Raw genomic sequence first — 13,394 nt, forward strand, 5'->3', positions numbered from 1 at the left:
CTTTATATCCTGGAACTAGCAATGTTGCAGAGAAGTATGTGAGGTTAAAAACTAAAATTGAGATTTGAATTTCTAATGAGCTGTTGATTTTCACAATAAAAGACTCCATAGTATTGATCTGTTTACGCTTTCTAATCATCAAGATTTTTTTTGTATTGCTTATAGAAAATGTGCTAACAGTGGACTTTTCCATCTGCAGATTATACTGAATGACCAGAGGTGGCAGTGTTTCACAACCTAGTTTCTCTGAATTGCCGAGACTGAAGAAAAAAAAAAGGAAGTCTTCCGGCATACGGGATCATTTTACCAATTTATAAGGCAAGTAAAACTCACAATAATTCCTTTATGCATTAAAAAGACGCTCACAGCATCAGCATGTCCTCACTACCTTACAGTGGGAGACTGTGCCTGAACATAATTTCTGTCAAGATGAAAGTAATATGGATCACATTGTGTTGGTCATGATAGCTCATAAAAGCCTGGCTGCCTCCAATGCTACTAAAGCCTGCTTTATATCCTGGAGCTAGCAATGTTGCAGAGAAGTATGTGAGCTTAAAAACTAAAATTGAGATTTGATTTTCTAATGAGCTGTTGATTTTCACAATAAAAGACTCCATAGTATTGATCTGTTTACGCTTTCTAAAAATCAAGATTTTTTTTGTATTGCTTATAGAAAATGTGCTAACAGTGGACTTTTCCATCTGCAAATTATACTGAATGACCAGAGGTGGCAGTGTTTCACAACCGAGTTTCTCTGAATTGACGAGACTGAAGAAAAAAAAAAAGGAAGTCTTCCGGCATACGGCATCATTTTACCAATATGCAAGGCAAGTAAAACTCACAATAATTCCTTTATGCATTAAAAAGACGCTCACAGCATCAGCATGTCCTCACTACCTTACAGTGGGAGACTGTGCCTGAACATAATTTCTGTCAAGATGAGAGTAATATGGATCACATTGTGTTGGTCATGATAGTTCATAAAAGTCTGGCTGCCTCCAACGCTACTAAAGCCTGCTTTATATCCTGGAACTAGCAATGTTGCAGAGAAGTATGTGAGGTTAAAAACTAAAATTGAGATTTGAATTTCTAATGAGCTGTTGATTTTCACAATAAAAGACTCCATAGTATTGATCTGTTTACGCTTTCTAAAAATCAAGATTTTTTTTGTATTGCTTATAGAAAATGTGCTAACAGTGGACTTTTCCATCTACAGATTATACTGAATGACCAGAGGTGGCAGTGTTTCACAACCGAGTTTCTCTGAATTGCCGAGACTGAAGAACAAAAAAAAAAAGGAAGTCTTCCGGCATACGGCATCATTTTACCAATTTATAAGGCAAGTAAAACTCACAATAATTCCTTTATGCATTAAAAAGACGCTCACAGCATCAGCATGTCCTCACTACCTTATAGTGGGAGACTGTGCCTGAACATAATTTCTGTCAAGATGAGAGTAATATGGATCACATTGTGTTGGTCATGATAGTTCATAAAAGCCTGGCTGCCTCCAACGCTACTAAAGCCTGCTTTATATCCTGGAACTAGCAATGTTGCAGAGAAGTATGTGAGGTTAATAACTAAAATTGAGATTTGAATTTCTAATGAGCTGTTGATTTTCACAATAAAAGACTCCATAGTATTGATCTGTTTACGCTTTCTAATCATCAAGATTTTTTTTGTATTGCTTATAGAAAATGTGCTAACAGTGGACTTTTCCATCTGCAGATTATACTGAATGACCAGAGGTGGCAGTGTTTCACAACCTAGTTTCTCTGAATTGCCGAGACTGAAGAAAAAAAAAAGGAAGTCTTCCGGCATACGGGATCATTTTACCAATTTATAAGGCAAGTAAAACTCACAATAATTCCTTTATGCATTAAAAAGACGCTCACAGCATCAGCATGTCCTCACTACCTTACAGTGGGAGACTGTGCCTGAACATAATTTCTGTCAAGATGAAAGTAATATGGATCACATTGTGTTGGTCATGATAGCTCATAAAAGCCTGGCTGCCTCCAATGCTACTAAAGCCTGCTTTATATCCTGGAGCTAGCAATGTTGCAGAGAAGTATGTGAGCTTAAAAACTAAAATTGAGATTTGATTTTCTAATGAGCTGTTGATTTTCACAATAAAAGACTCCATAGTATTGATCTGTTTACGCTTTCTAAAAATCAAGATTTTTTTTGTATTGCTTATAGAAAATGTGCTAACAGTGGACTTTTCCATCTGCAAATTATACTGAATGACCAGAGGTGGCAGTGTTTCACAACCGAGTTTCTCTGAATTGCCGAGACTGAAGAACAAAAAAAAAAAGGAAGTCTTCCGGCATACGGCATCATTTTACCAATTTATAAGGCAAGTAAAACTCACAATAATTCCTTTATGCATTAAAAAGACGCTCACAGCATCAGCATGTCCTCACTACCTTATAGTGGGAGACTGTGCCTGAACATAATTTCTGTCAAGATGAAAGTAATATGGATCACATTGTGTTGGTCATGATAGCTCATAAAAGCCTGGCTGCCTCCAATGCTACTAAAGCCTGCTTTATATCCTGGAGCTAGCAATGTTGCAGAGAAGTATGTGAGGTTAAAAACTAAAATTGAGATTTGATTTTCTAATGAGCTGTTGATTTTCACAATAAAAGACTCCATAGTATTGATCTGTTTACGCTTTCTAAAAATCAAGATTTTTTTTGTATTGCTTATAGAAAATGTGCTAACAGTGGACTTTTCCATCTGCAAATTATACTGAATGACCAGAGGTGGCAGTGTTTCACAACCGAGTTTCTCTGAATTGACGAGACTGAAGAAAAAAAAAAAGGAAGTCTTCCGGCATACGGCATCATTTTACCAATATGCAAGGCAAGTAAAACTCACAATAATTCCTTTATGCATTAAAAAGACGCTCACAGCATCAGCATGTCCTCACTACCTTACAGTGGGAGACTGTGCCTGAACATAATTTCTGTCAAGATGAGAGTAATATGGATCACATTGTGTTGGTCATGATAGTTCATAAAAGTCTGGCTGCCTCCAACGCTACTAAAGCCTGCTTTATATCCTGGAACTAGCAATGTTGCAGAGAAGTATGTGAGGTTAAAAACTAAAATTGAGATTTGAATTTCTAATGAGCTGTTGATTTTCACAATAAAAGACTCCATAGTATTGATCTGTTTACGCTTTCTAAAAATCAAGATTTTTTTTGTATTGCTTATAGAAAATGTGCTAACAGTGGACTTTTCCATCTGCAGATTATACTGAATGACCAGAGGTGGCAGTGTTTCACAACCTAGTTTCTCTGAATTGCCGAGACTGAAGAAAAAAAAAAGGAAGTCTTCCGGCATACGGGATCATTTTACCAATTTATAAGGCAAGTAAAACTCACAATAATTCCTTTATGCATTAAAAAGACGCTCACAGCATCAGCATGTCCTCACTACCTTATAGTGGGAGACTGTGCCTGAACATAATTTCTGTCAAGATGAGAGTAATATGGATCACATTGTGTTGGTCATGATAGTTCATAAAAGCCTGGCTGCCTCCAACGCTACTAAAGCCTGCTTTATATCCTGGAACTAGCAATGTTGCAGAGAAGTATGTGAGGTTAAAAACTAAAATTGAGATTTGAATTTCTAATGAGCTGTTGATTTTCACAATAAAAGACTCCATAGTATTGATCTGTTTACGCTTTCTAATCATCAAGATTTTTTTTGTATTGCTTATAGAAAATGTGCTAACAGTGGACTTTTCCATCTGCAGATTATACTGAATGACCAGAGGTGGCAGTGTTTCACAACCTAGTTTCTCTGAATTGCCGAGACTGAAGAAAAAAAAAAGGAAGTCTTCCGGCATACGGGATCATTTTACCAATTTATAAGGCAAGTAAAACTCACAATAATTCCTTTATGCATTAAAAAGACGCTCACAGCATCAGCATGTCCTCACTACCTTACAGTGGGAGACTGTGCCTGAACATAATTTCTGTCAAGATGAAAGTAATATGGATCACATTGTGTTGGTCATGATAGCTCATAAAAGCCTGGCTGCCTCCAATGCTACTAAAGCCTGCTTTATATCCTGGAGCTAGCAATGTTGCAGAGAAGTATGTGAGGTTAAAAACTAAAATTGAGATTTGATTTTCTAATGAGCTGTTGATTTTCACAATAAAAGACTCCATAGTATTGATCTGTTTACGCTTTCTAAAAATCAAGATTTTTTTTGTATTGCTTATAGAAAATGTGCTAACAGTGGACTTTTCCATCTGCAGATTATACTGAATGACCAGAGGTGGCAGTGTTTCACAACCTAGTTTCTCTGAATTGCCGAGACTGAAGAAAAAAAAAAGGAAGTCTTCCGGCATACGGGATCATTTTACCAATTTATAAGGCAAGTAAAACTCACAATAATTCCTTTATGCATTAAAAAGACGCTCACAGCATCAGCATGTCCTCACTACCTTATAGTGGGAGACTGTGCCTGAACATAATTTCTGTCAAGATGAGAGTAATATGGATCACATTGTGTTGGTCATGATAGTTCATAAAAGCCTGGCTGCCTCCAACGCTACTAAAGCCTGCTTTATATCCTGGAACTAGCAATGTTGCAGAGAAGTATGTGAGGTTAAAAACTAAAATTGAGATTTGAATTTCTAATGAGCTGTTGATTTTCACAATAAAAGACTCCATAGTATTGATCTGTTTACGCTTTCTAAAAATCAAGATTTTTTTTGTATTGCTTATAGAAAATGTGCTAACAGTGGACTTTTCCATCTGCAAATTATACTGAATGACCAGAGGTGGCAGTGTTTCACAACCGAGTTTCTCTGAATTGACGAGACTGAAGAAAAAAAAAAAGGAAGTCTTCCGGCATACGGCATCATTTTACCAATATGCAAGGCAAGTAAAACTCACAATAATTCCTTTATGCATTAAAAAGACGCTCACAGCATCAGCATGTCCTCACTACCTTACAGTGGGAGACTGTGCCTGAACATAATTTCTGTCAAGATGAGAGTAATATGGATCACATTGTGTTGGTCATGATAGTTCATAAAAGTCTGGCTGCCTCCAACGCTACTAAAGCCTGCTTTATATCCTGGAACTAGCAATGTTGCAGAGAAGTATGTGAGGTTAAAAACTAAAATTGAGATTTGAATTTCTAATGAGCTGTTGATTTTCACAATAAAAGACTCCATAGTATTGATCTGTTTACGCTTTCTAAAAATCAAGATTTTTTTTGTATTGCTTATAGAAAATGTGCTAACAGTGGACTTTTCCATCTACAGATTATACTGAATGACCAGAGGTGGCAGTGTTTCACAACCGAGTTTCTCTGAATTGCCGAGACTGAAGAACAAAAAAAAAAAGGAAGTCTTCCGGCATACGGCATCATTTTACCAATTTATAAGGCAAGTAAAACTCACAATAATTCCTTTATGCATTAAAAAGACGCTCACAGCATCAGCATGTCCTCACTACCTTATAGTGGGAGACTGTGCCTGAACATAATTTCTGTCAAGATGAGAGTAATATGGATCACATTGTGTTGGTCATGATAGTTCATAAAAGCCTGGCTGCCTCCAACGCTACTAAAGCCTGCTTTATATCCTGGAACTAGCAATGTTGCAGAGAAGTATGTGAGGTTAAAAACTAAAATTGAGATTTGAATTTCTAATGAGCTGTTGATTTTCACAATAAAAGACTCCATAGTATTGATCTGTTTACGCTTTCTAATCATCAAGATTTTTTTTGTATTGCTTATAGAAAATGTGCTAACAGTGGACTTTTCCATCTACAGATTATACTGAATGACCAGAGGTGGCAGTGTTTCACAACCGAGTTTCTCTGAATTGCCGAGACTGAAGAACAAAAAAAAAAAGGAAGTCTTCCGGCATACGGCATCATTTTACCAATTTATAAGGCAAGTAAAACTCACAATAATTCCTTTATGCATTAAAAAGACGCTCACAGCATCAGCATGTCCTCACTACCTTATAGTGGGAGACTGTGCCTGAACATAATTTCTGTCAAGATGAGAGTAATATGGATCACATTGTGTTGGTCATGATAGTTCATAAAAGCCTGGCTGCCTCCAACGCTACTAAAGCCTGCTTTATATCCTGGAACTAGCAATGTTGCAGAGAAGTATGTGAGGTTAAAAACTAAAATTGAGATTTGAATTTCTAATGAGCTGTTGATTTTCACAATAAAAGACTCCATAGTATTGATCTGTTTACGCTTTCTAATCATCAAGATTTTTTTTGTATTGCTTATAGAAAATGTGCTAACAGTGGACTTTTCCATCTGCAGATTATACTGAATGACCAGAGGTGGCAGTGTTTCACAACCTAGTTTCTCTGAATTGCCGAGACTGAAGAAAAAAAAAAGGAAGTCTTCCGGCATACGGGATCATTTTACCAATTTATAAGGCAAGTAAAACTCACAATAATTCCTTTATGCATTAAAAAGACGCTCACAGCATCAGCATGTCCTCACTACCTTACAGTGGGAGACTGTGCCTGAACATAATTTCTGTCAAGATGAAAGTAATATGGATCACATTGTGTTGGTCATGATAGCTCATAAAAGCCTGGCTGCCTCCAATGCTACTAAAGCCTGCTTTATATCCTGGAGCTAGCAATGTTGCAGAGAAGTATGTGAGCTTAAAAACTAAAATTGAGATTTGATTTTCTAATGAGCTGTTGATTTTCACAATAAAAGACTCCATAGTATTGATCTGTTTACGCTTTCTAAAAATCAAGATTTTTTTTGTATTGCTTATAGAAAATGTGCTAACAGTGGACTTTTCCATCTGCAAATTATACTGAATGACCAGAGGTGGCAGTGTTTCACAACCGAGTTTCTCTGAATTGACGAGACTGAAGAAAAAAAAAAAGGAAGTCTTCCGGCATACGGCATCATTTTACCAATATGCAAGGCAAGTAAAACTCACAATAATTCCTTTATGCATTAAAAAGACGCTCACAGCATCAGCATGTCCTCACTACCTTACAGTGGGAGACTGTGCCTGAACATAATTTCTGTCAAGATGAGAGTAATATGGATCACATTGTGTTGGTCATGATAGTTCATAAAAGTCTGGCTGCCTCCAACGCTACTAAAGCCTGCTTTATATCCTGGAACTAGCAATGTTGCAGAGAAGTATGTGAGGTTAAAAACTAAAATTGAGATTTGAATTTCTAATGAGCTGTTGATTTTCACAATAAAAGACTCCATAGTATTGATCTGTTTACGCTTTCTAAAAATCAAGATTTTTTTTGTATTGCTTATAGAAAATGTGCTAACAGTGGACTTTTCCATCTACAGATTATACTGAATGACCAGAGGTGGCAGTGTTTCACAACCGAGTTTCTCTGAATTGCCGAGACTGAAGAACAAAAAAAAAAAGGAAGTCTTCCGGCATACGGCATCATTTTACCAATTTATAAGGCAAGTAAAACTCACAATAATTCCTTTATGCATTAAAAAGACGCTCACAGCATCAGCATGTCCTCACTACCTTATAGTGGGAGACTGTGCCTGAACATAATTTCTGTCAAGATGAGAGTAATATGGATCACATTGTGTTGGTCATGATAGTTCATAAAAGCCTGGCTGCCTCCAACGCTACTAAAGCCTGCTTTATATCCTGGAACTAGCAATGTTGCAGAGAAGTATGTGAGGTTAATAACTAAAATTGAGATTTGAATTTCTAATGAGCTGTTGATTTTCACAATAAAAGACTCCATAGTATTGATCTGTTTACGCTTTCTAATCATCAAGATTTTTTTTGTATTGCTTATAGAAAATGTGCTAACAGTGGACTTTTCCATCTGCAGATTATACTGAATGACCAGAGGTGGCAGTGTTTCACAACCTAGTTTCTCTGAATTGCCGAGACTGAAGAAAAAAAAAAGGAAGTCTTCCGGCATACGGGATCATTTTACCAATTTATAAGGCAAGTAAAACTCACAATAATTCCTTTATGCATTAAAAAGACGCTCACAGCATCAGCATGTCCTCACTACCTTACAGTGGGAGACTGTGCCTGAACATAATTTCTGTCAAGATGAAAGTAATATGGATCACATTGTGTTGGTCATGATAGCTCATAAAAGCCTGGCTGCCTCCAATGCTACTAAAGCCTGCTTTATATCCTGGAGCTAGCAATGTTGCAGAGAAGTATGTGAGCTTAAAAACTAAAATTGAGATTTGATTTTCTAATGAGCTGTTGATTTTCACAATAAAAGACTCCATAGTATTGATCTGTTTACGCTTTCTAAAAATCAAGATTTTTTTTGTATTGCTTATAGAAAATGTGCTAACAGTGGACTTTTCCATCTGCAGATTATACTGAATGACCAGAGGTGGCAGTGTTTCACAACCTAGTTTCTCTGAATTGCCGAGACTGAAGAAAAAAAAAAGGAAGTCTTCCGGCATACGGGATCATTTTACCAATTTATAAGGCAAGTAAAACTCACAATAATTCCTTTATGCATTAAAAAGACGCTCACAGCATCAGCATGTCCTCACTACCTTATAGTGGGAGACTGTGCCTGAACATAATTTCTGTCAAGATGAAAGTAATATGGATCACATTGTGTTGGTCATGATAGCTCATAAAAGCCTGGCTGCCTCCAATGCTACTAAAGCCTGCTTTATATCCTGGAGCTAGCAATGTTGCAGAGAAGTATGTGAGGTTAAAAACTAAAATTGAGATTTGATTTTCTAATGAGCTGTTGATTTTCACAATAAAAGACTCCATAGTATTGATCTGTTTACGCTTTCTAAAAATCAAGATTTTTTTTGTATTGCTTATAGAAAATGTGCTAACAGTGGACTTTTCCATCTGCAAATTATACTGAATGACCAGAGGTGGCAGTGTTTCACAACCGAGTTTCTCTGAATTGCCGAGACTGAAGAACAAAAAAAAAAAGGAAGTCTTCCGGCATACGGCATCATTTTACCAATTTATAAGGCAAGTAAAACTCACAATAATTCCTTTATGCATTAAAAAGACGCTCACAGCATCAGCATGTCCTCACTACCTTATAGTGGGAGACTGTGCCTGAACATAATTTCTGTCAAGATGAGAGTAATATGGATCACATTGTGTTGGTCATGATAGTTCATAAAAGCCTGGCTGCCTCCAACGCTACTAAAGCCTGCTTTATATCCTGGAACTAGCAATGTTGCAGAGAAGTATGTGAGGTTAAAAACTAAAATTGAGATTTGATTTTCTAATGAGCTGTTGATTTTCACAATAAAAGACTCCATAGTATTGATCTGTTTACCCTTTCTAAAAATCAAGATTTTTTTGTATTGCTTATAGAAAATGTGCTAACAGTGGACTTTTCCATCTACAGATTATACTGAATGACCAGAGGTGGCAGTGTTTCACAACCGAGTTTCTCTGAATTGCCGAGACTGAAGAAAAAAAAAAAAAAGGAAGTCTTCCGGCATACGGCATCATTTTACCAATATGCAAGGCAAGTAAAACTCACAATAATTCCTTTATGCATTAAAAAGACGCTCACAGCATCAGCATGTCCTCACTACCTTACAGTGGGAGACTGTGCCTGAACATAATTTCTATCAAGATGAGAGTAATATGGATCACATTGTGTTGGTCATGATAGTTCATAAAAGTCTGGCTGCCTCCAACGCTACTAAAGCCTGCTTTATATCCTGGAACTAGCAATGTTGCAGAGAAGTATGTGAGGTTAAAAACTAAAATTGAGATTTGATTTTCTAATGAGCTGTTGATTTTCACAATAAAAGACTCCATAGTATTGATCTGTTTACGCTTTCTAAAAATCAAGATTTTTTTTGTATTGCTTATAGAAAATGTGCTAACAGTGGACTTTTCCATCTACAGATTATACTGAATGACCAGAGGTGGCAGTGTTTCACAACCGAGTTTCTCTGAATTGCCGAGACTGAAGAACAAAAAAAAAAAGGAAGTCTTCCGGCATACGGCATCATTTTACCAATTTATAAGGCAAGTAAAACTCACAATAATTCCTTTATGCATTAAAAAGACGCTCACAGCATCAGCATGTCCTCACTACCTTACAGTGGGAGACTGTGCCTGAACATAATTTCTGTCAAGATGAAAGTAATATGGATCACATTGTGTTGGTCATGATAGCTCATAAAAGCCTGGCTGCCTCCAATGCTACTAAAGCCTGCTTTATATCCTGGAGCTAGCAATGTTGCAGAGAAGTATGTGAGGTTAAAAACTAAAATTGAGATTTGATTTTCTAATGAGCTGTTGATTTTCACAATAAAAGACTCCATAGTATTGATCTGTTTACCCTTTCTAAAAATCAAGATTTTTTTGTATTGCTTATAGAAAATGTGCTAACAGTGGACTTTTCCATCTACAGATTATACTGAATGACCAGAGGTGGCAGTGTTTCACAACCGAGTTTCTCTGAATTGCCGAGACTGAAGAACAAAAAAAAAAAAGGAAGTCTTCCGGCATACGGCATCATTTTACCAATTTATAAGGCAAGTAAAACTCACAATAATTCCTTTATGCATTAAAAAGACGCTCACAGCATCAGCATGTCCTCACTACCTTACAGTGGGAGACTGTGCCTGAACATAATTTCTGTCAAGATGAAAGTAATATGGATCACATTGTGTTGGTCATGATAGTTCATAAAAGCCTGGCTGCCTCCAACGCTACTAAAGCCTGCTTTATATCCTGGAGCTAGCAATGTTGCAGAGAAGTATGTGAGGTTAAAAACTAAAATTGAGATTTGATTTTCTAATGAGCTGTTGATTTTCACAATAAAAGACTCCATAGTATTGATCTGTTTACGCTTTCTAAAAATCAAGATTTTTTTTGTATTGCTTATAGAAAATGTGCTAACAGTGGACTTTTCCATCTGCAAATTATACTGAATGACCAGAGGTGGCAGTGTTTCACAACCGAGTTTCTCTGAATTGACGAGACTGAAGAAAAAAAAAAAGGAAGTCTTCCGGCATACGGCATCATTTTACCAATATGCAAGGCAAGTAAAACTCACAATAATTCCTTTATGCATTAAAAAGACGCTCACAGCATCAGCATGTCCTCACTACCTTACAGTGGGAGACTGTGCCTGAACATAATTTCTGTCAAGATGAGAGTAATATGGATCACATTGTGTTGGTCATGATAGTTCATAAAAGTCTGGCTGCCTCCAACGCTACTAAAGCCTGCTTTATATCCTGGAACTAGCAATGTTGCAGAGAAGTATGTGAGGTTAAAAACTAAAATTGAGATTTGAATTTCTAATGAGCTGTTGATTTTCACAATAAAAGACTCCATAGTATTGATCTGTTTACGCTTTCTAATCATCAAGATTTTTTTTGTATTGCTTATAGAAAATGTGCTAACAGTGGACTTTTCCATCTGCAGATTATACTGAATGACCAGAGGTGGCAGTGTTTCACAACCTAGTTTCTCTGAATTGCCGAGACTGAAGAAAAAAAAAAGGAAGTCTTCCGGCATACGGGATCATTTTACCAATTTATAAGGCAAGTAAAACTCACAATAATTCCTTTATGCATTAAAAAGACGCTCACAGCATCAGCATGTCCTCACTACCTTACAGTGGGAGACTGTGCCTGAACATAATTTCTGTCAAGATGAAAGTAATATGGATCACATTGTGTTGGTCATGATAGCTCATAAAAGCCTGGCTGCCTCCAATGCTACTAAAGCCTGCTTTATATCCTGGAGCTAGCAATGTTGCAGAGAAGTATGTGAGGTTAAAAACTAAAATTGAGATTTGATTTTCTAATGAGCTGTTGATTTTCACAATAAAAGACTCCATAGTATTGATCTGTTTACGCTTTCTAAAAATCAAGATTTTTTTTGTATTGCTTATAGAAAATGTGCTAACAGTGGACTTTTCCATCTGCAGATTATACTGAATGACCAGAGGTGGCAGTGTTTCACAACCTAGTTTCTCTGAATTGCCGAGACTGAAGAAAAAAAAAAGGAAGTCTTCCGGCATACGGGATCATTTTACCAATTTATAAGGCAAGTAAAACTCACAATAATTCCTTTATGCATTAAAAAGACGCTCACAGCATCAGCATGTCCTCACTACCTTATAGTGGGAGACTGTGCCTGAACATAATTTCTGTCAAGATGAAAGTAATATGGATCACATTGTGTTGGTCATGATAGCTCATAAAAGCCTGGCTGCCTCCAATGCTACTAAAGCCTGCTTTATATCCTGGAGCTAGCAATGTTGCAGAGAAGTATGTGAGGTTAAAAACTAAAATTGAGATTTGATTTTCTAATGAGCTGTTGATTTTCACAATAAAAGACTCCATAGTATTGATCTGTTTACGCTTTCTAAAAATCAAGATTTTTTTTGTATTGCTTATAGAAAATGTGCTAACAGTGGACTTTTCCATCTGCAAATTATACTGAATGACCAGAGGTGGCAGTGTTTCACAACCGAGTTTCTCTGAATTGACGAGACTGAAGAAAAAAAAAAAGGAAGTCTTCCGGCATACGGGATCATTTTACCAATTTATAAGGCAAGTAAAACTCACAATAATTCCTTTATGCATTAAAAAGACGCTCACAGCATCAGCATGTCCTCACTACCTTATAGTGGGAGACTGTGCCTGAACATAATTTCTGTCAAGATGAGAGTAATATGGATCACATTGTGTTGGTCATGATAGTTCATAAAAGCCTGGCTGCCTCCAACGCTACTAAAGCCTGCTTTATATCCTGGAACTAGCAATGTTGCAGAGAAGTATGTGAGGTTAAAAACTAAAATTGAGATTTGATTTTCTAATGAGCTGTTGATTTTCACAATAAAAGACTCCATAGTATTGATCTGTTTACGCTTTCTAAAAATCAAGATTTTTTTTGTATTGCTTATAGAAAATGTGCTAACAGTGGACTTTTCCATCTACAGATTATACTGAATGACCAGAGGTGGCAGTGTTTCACAACCGAGTTTCTCTGAATTGCCGAGACTGAAGAACAAAAAAAAAAAGGAAGTCTTCCGGCATACGGCATCATTTTACCAATTTATAAGGCAAGTAAAACTCACAATAATTCCTTTATGCATTAAAAAGACGCTCACAGCATCAGCATGTCCTCACTACCTTACAGTGGGAGACTGTGCCTGAACATAATTTCTGTCAAGATGAAAGTAATATGGATCACATTGTGTTGGTCATGATAGCTCATAAAAGCCTGGCTGCCTCCAATGCTACTAAAGCCTGCTTTATATCCTGGAGCTAGCAATGTTGCAGAGAAGTATGTGAGGTTAAAAACTAAAATTGAGATTTGATTTTCTAATGAGCTGTTGATTTTCACAATAAAAGACTCCATAGTATTGATCTGTTTACCCTTTCTAAAAATCA

At 36.7% G+C, this 13,394-nt stretch overlaps 1 long non-coding RNA gene across 1 annotated transcript in view; it reads left to right on the forward strand.

Annotated features, from left to right (window-relative positions):
* The window catches only part of LOC146785656 (uncharacterized), a 35,267-nt gene extending 22,716 nt beyond the window's left edge, over positions 1–12,551 (forward strand). Inside the window, exons 46-70 of the long non-coding RNA XR_014970722.1 lie at positions 200–318; positions 674–827; positions 1,217–1,339; positions 1,729–1,847; positions 2,203–2,359; positions 2,715–2,868; positions 3,258–3,376; positions 3,766–3,884; positions 4,274–4,392; positions 4,748–4,901; positions 5,291–5,413; positions 5,803–5,925; positions 6,315–6,433; positions 6,789–6,942; positions 7,332–7,454; positions 7,844–7,962; positions 8,352–8,470; positions 8,826–8,982; positions 9,371–9,493; positions 9,883–10,005; positions 10,394–10,517; positions 10,873–11,026; positions 11,416–11,534; positions 11,924–12,042; positions 12,398–12,551. This is a non-coding gene — a long non-coding RNA (uncharacterized LOC146785656). The remainder of the gene's footprint in view (positions 1–199; positions 319–673; positions 828–1,216; positions 1,340–1,728; positions 1,848–2,202; positions 2,360–2,714; positions 2,869–3,257; positions 3,377–3,765; positions 3,885–4,273; positions 4,393–4,747; positions 4,902–5,290; positions 5,414–5,802; positions 5,926–6,314; positions 6,434–6,788; positions 6,943–7,331; positions 7,455–7,843; positions 7,963–8,351; positions 8,471–8,825; positions 8,983–9,370; positions 9,494–9,882; positions 10,006–10,393; positions 10,518–10,872; positions 11,027–11,415; positions 11,535–11,923; positions 12,043–12,397) is intronic.
* Positions 12,552–13,394: the final 843 nt, after the last annotated feature.

This window comes from Triturus cristatus, chromosome 11 (assembly GCF_964204655.1).
Source record: "Triturus cristatus chromosome 11, aTriCri1.1, whole genome shotgun sequence".
NCBI lineage: Eukaryota > Metazoa > Chordata > Amphibia > Caudata > Salamandridae > Triturus > Triturus cristatus.